We start from the raw sequence: 4,979 nt of genomic DNA, 5'->3' as shown, positions 1-4,979 counted from the left end.
TTCTCTTCAGCATCCATGCAGGCCTCTGCCCAACCAGCGGATGGACATGCATTAGACCTCCCACCGGAGCCGTCCATCTCCAGGAGAGACACGATTTTACAAATGCATTTCCAGGCAACGGGAGAGCCGAGAATTGAATTGCGGACTGATTGATCAAGGGCTCGGCCCGATTCAGTCTTATTCACCAGACTGACCGCAAGCCGGACTGGCTGAGCCATTAGATAAGCGCTCGAGGCTCACCTGGGTAAGCACTGACAACGAGAAAGATTTTCACCCCAACAGCAAAACGGAAGGGACTTCGTAAGCCCCTTTCCCCTCCCCGCTCACTTTGATTTGCAGGAAGCAAATCTTCCGCCTGGGAGATGATGAAGAAGAAGACTGCAGATTTATACCTCGCCCTTCTCGCTGAATCAGAGCAGCATACAATCTCGTATATCTTCCTCCCCCCACAACAGACACCCTGTGAGGTGGGTGGGGCTGAGAGGGCTCTCAAAGCAGCTGCCCTTTCAAGGACAACTCCTATGAGAGCTATGGCTGACCCAAGGCCATTCCAGCAGCTGCAAGTGGAAGAGTGGGGAATCAAACCTGGTTCTCCCAGATAAGAGTCCGCGCACTTAACCACTACACCAACCTGGCTCTTTCAACTACCCTTTCAAGGACAACCTCTGCCAGAGCTATGGCTGACCCAAGGCCATTCCAGCAGCTGCAAGTGGAGGAGCGGGGAATCAAACCTGGTTCTCCCAGATAAGAGTCAGCGCACTTAACCACTACACCAACCTGGCTCTTTCAACCACCCTTTCAAGAACAACCTCTGCCAGAGCTATGGCTGACCCAGGGCCATTCCAGCAGCTGCAAGCGAAGGAGTGGGGAATCAAACCCGGTTCTCCCAGATAAGAGTCAGCGCACTTAACCACTACACCAACCTGGCTCTTTCAACCACCTTTTCAAGAACAACCTCTGCCAGAGCTATGTCTGACTCAAGGCCATTCCAGCAGCTGCAAGTGGAGGAGTGGGGAATCAAACCCGGTTCTCCCAGAGAAGAGTCAGCGCACTTAACCACTACACCAACCTGGCTCTTTCAACCACCCTTTCAAGGCCAACCTCTGCCAGAGCTCTGGCTGACCCAAGGCCATTCCAGCAGCTGCAAGTGGAGGAGTGGGGAATCAAACCTGGTTCTCCCAGATAAGAGTCCGCGCACTTAACCACTACACCAAACTAGCTCTTTCAACCACCCTTTCAAGGACAACCTCTGCTCTGCCAGAGCTATGGCTGACCCAAGGCCATTCCAGCAGCTGCAAGTGGAGGAGGGGGGAATCAAACCCGGTTCTCCCAGAGAAGAGCCTGCACACTTAACCACTACACCAAACTGGCTGGGTGAGAAATTAGGCCGGGTGAACTCTTGGGGTGTGATGTGCAAGAGCAGCCAAACATGTATTATTTATGTTTATTGCACATGTCAGCTGCCCCCTTCCCTCCTCTGTCTGGCCTGCAAAGAGCTGAGAGCCGCCTCCGCTGGGCTCCCCGGTGGCCTCCGAAGCTGGCAGCTACACAGCACGAGACCGATTTCGCTTCTGCTGCAAACCTGCTCTGGGCACACGGTTGCCAACTCTGGCCTGGGGAATTCCTGCAGGGCTGAGCATCAGGAAGGACCTCTCTGTGCTGCAGTGTCATTAGGGTTGCCAACCTCCAGGGGGTGGCCAATGCTCCCTCTAACCCAGGGGTGGCCAGACTGTGGCTCAGGAGCCAGATGTGGCTCTTTCACACATATTGCGTGGCTCTCGAAGCCCCCACTGTCATGTCAGTCTGTAAATCACGTTTCCAAGCCAAGCCAGCTTGGACAATGAATTCAAAGTTAAAGTTGCTTTCTTTTCATCTCTCCCTCCCGCAATCTATTTTCCTTCCTTCCTTCCTTCCTTGTGGCTCTCAAACATCTGATGTTCACATCTGATGTTCACGCTTATTCTATGCGGTTCTTACGTTAAGCAAGTCTGGCTATCCCAGCAATCTAAGTTGTGCAGTCTTGTGAGCAAAGATGCTTTGTGAACTACTGGCATTCAAGTTGTAGGTGAACGATTGGGTTACTGCATGAATTAGTGTGCTCTACCCACTGGAACGCTGTAAGAAGGTGTAAACCATGTGTGGGAAGAGCAGAGAAAGCGGCAACCCTACTAGCACAGACTTACAGTCTTGTGAGTCATTCGTAGGGCTGCCAACCTCCAAGTGGGGCCTGGAGATCTCCAAAGAATTACAACTGATCTCCACACTATAGAGATCCTTCCCCCGCCTTTGGACAATGGATGCAGCGGCATTAATGCCCTGCTGAGAGAGTGATTTAAAAGTGGACTGTGAACATATGAAGCTGCCTTCTACTGAATCAGACCCTCCTGGGTCCATCAAAGTCAGTATTGTCTACTCAGACTGGCAGCGGCTCTCCAGGGTCTCAAGCTGAGGTTTTTCACACCTATTTGCCTGGACCCTTTTTAGTTGGAGATGCCGGGGATTGAACCTGGGACCTTCTGCTTATCAAGCAAATGCTCTGCCACTGAGCCACTGTCTCTCCCCTTAGACATAAGAACATATGAAGCTGCCTTCTACTGAATCAGATCCTTCTGGCTCCATCAAAGTCAGTATTGTCTACTCAACTGGCAGCGGCTCTCCAGGGTCTCAAGCAGAGGTTTTTCACACCTATTTGCCTGGACCCTTTTTAGTTGGAGATGCCGGGGATTGAACCTGGGACCTTCTGCTTACCAAGCAGATGCTCTGCCACTGATCCACCATCCCTCCCCAGAGGGTGCAGTGACGGCCACAGGAATTAAAAGACAAAGAAGAAGGATTTATATCCCACCCTTCACTCTGAATCTCAGAGTGGCTCACAATCTCCTCTACCTTCGTCCCCCACGACAAACAACTTTAACGCCAACAGCTCACATTTTTAATGCCAGTAGCTCACAAAGTAGAATTTCTGCTCACAAGACTCTGCAGCTTAGAGGGAACATTGCTGTGAGGTAAGCGGAGCTGAAAGAACTCTCACAGCAGCTACCCTTTCAAGGACAACTCCGCAAGAGCTATGGGTGACCCAAGGCCACTCCAGCAGCTGCAAGTGGAGGGGTGGGAATCAAAGGCCTGCACACTTAACCACTACAACAAAACACTATACCGAAGGGGGATTAGACAGATTCACGGAGGACAAGTCTAAAAATGGCGACTAGCCATGGTGATTAGCAGCAGCAATCCATGTCCAGGGGCTCTGGTTGGCCACTGTGTGAGAATCTTGTTGCCAAGAGGCAACATTAGGGGAAGGCCTCAGCCTCTAAGCCCTGTTGTGGGCCCTCCAGGGGAACTATTTGGCTGCTGTGTGAGACAGCATGCTGGGCTAGATGGACCCCTGGTCTGACCCAGCAGGGCTCTTCTGATGTTCTTCTCAGGGGAAGGCCTTGACCTCTCTGCCCTGTTGTTGGCCCTCCAGGGGAACTGTTCAGCCGCTCTGTGAGACAGCATGCTGGGCTAGATGGACCCCTGGTCTGATCCAGCAGGGCTCTTCTGCTGTTCTTATGAGCTCCCTCCACAGGTTCCACCCCCCAAGTCTCCAGGAATTTCTCGACCCAGCCTTGGCAAGCCTAGCATTTGTGCCTTTGCGCGGCTGGCTGAAAGCAGCCACAGCTTATTAAGCGGAACAATCACTCCGAGAGACGGATGAATAATCCATGGGGCGCTCTGGTGGCGGGCTTTTGCTACCCCCCTCTTGCTGGGAGATCGCTTTCAAGAGCCCTCCCCCAGCACTGCGACCTGAGGGAGCTGGCTGGGCCCAAGCTGCGCAAAGAGCCCCCCAGGGAAGGGAGGGCAGCAGGCGCGCAGACCTTGGGCTTTGCATTAAAGCAGCCGGCGCTCCCCGGTGCCGGGACTGAGCAGCAAGCAAAGCTAATGGGCGATGCAATATTTAGCACCTTGTCCTGGTTAGCCAGCGAGAGGAGGGAGGGCATGTCAGCCCCCCTCAGAAAATGCGTTGCAAGGAGGACTTCTCTCCAGCAAAGGGAGAAACAAACCTTGCGCTCTGGTGAGAGTGAAGAGTGGGCGGGGGGGGGGGGGCTCCACATGTCTAGGATTGCCAACTTCCGGCTGGGAAATTCCATGAGCTTTGGGAGTGGATCTGGGATGGGCAGGACTTGGGGAAAAACATATGAACGTATGAAGCTGCCTTCTACCGAATCAGGCCCTCTTTGCTCCATCAAAGTCAGTACTGTCTACTCAGACTGGCAGCGGCTCTCCAGGGTCTCAAGCTGAGGTTTTTCACACCTATTTGCCCGGACCCTTTTTAGTTGGAGAAGCTCGGGATTGAACCTGGGACCTTCTGCTTACCAAGCAGATGTTCTACCACTGAGCCACTGTCCCTCCTGTAAAATAGTTGAACATATGAAGCTGCCTTCTACTGAATCAGACCCTCCTGGGTCCATCAAAGTCAGTCTTGTCTACCCAGACTGGCAGCAGCTCTCCAGAGTCTCAAGCTGAGTTTTGTCATGCCTCTTTGCCTGGACCCTTTTTAGTTGGAGAGGCCGGGGATTGAACCTGGGACCTTCTGCTTTCTGAGCAGATGCTCTACCACTGAGCTACCGTCCCTCCCCGAACCATAGACTCCACCCTCCAAGGCTGCCGTTTTCTCCAAGAAGAGTTTCAGAGAATAGCCAAAATTGCTGACCGACTGGCTTCAACTGAAATCTATCCGAGAATTACCTCTTTTACGGAAAAATGGTATCCATTTCTAGATTATGCCGCAACCCATGACATATTGCCCACAAACATGACGTCTCGTCAATTTCTCTCCTTATAATTTGCTGTTCTCTCCTGGCTTCTGAACTTGCTTCCTTCTCACTCCCTTTACTTTTCGATTTCTTTTCTTTTCAATTCTGTTTTCTTTCTGGGCTTGGGATGGAGTGGGATGCTGATTCTTTATTCATTTTCTATCTAGTCAGTAAAGCCAATAA

The 4,979-nt window shown here is 52.1% G+C and overlaps 1 non-coding gene across 1 annotated transcript; it reads right to left on the bottom strand.

The window, feature by feature from the left end:
• Positions 1–4,542: 4,542 nt before the first annotated feature.
• On the bottom strand, positions 4,543–4,617 carry TRNAS-AGA (transfer RNA serine (anticodon AGA)). The gene has a single exon. It is a non-coding gene; the product is annotated as a tRNA-Ser (tRNA).
• Positions 4,618–4,979: the final 362 nt, after the last annotated feature.

This window comes from Heteronotia binoei, chromosome 14, assembly GCF_032191835.1.
Source record: "Heteronotia binoei isolate CCM8104 ecotype False Entrance Well chromosome 14, APGP_CSIRO_Hbin_v1, whole genome shotgun sequence".
NCBI lineage: Eukaryota > Metazoa > Chordata > Lepidosauria > Squamata > Gekkonidae > Heteronotia > Heteronotia binoei.
Note: the sequence above shows the minus strand (reverse complement) of the source record. Positions and strands in the feature narration are given on the sequence as shown.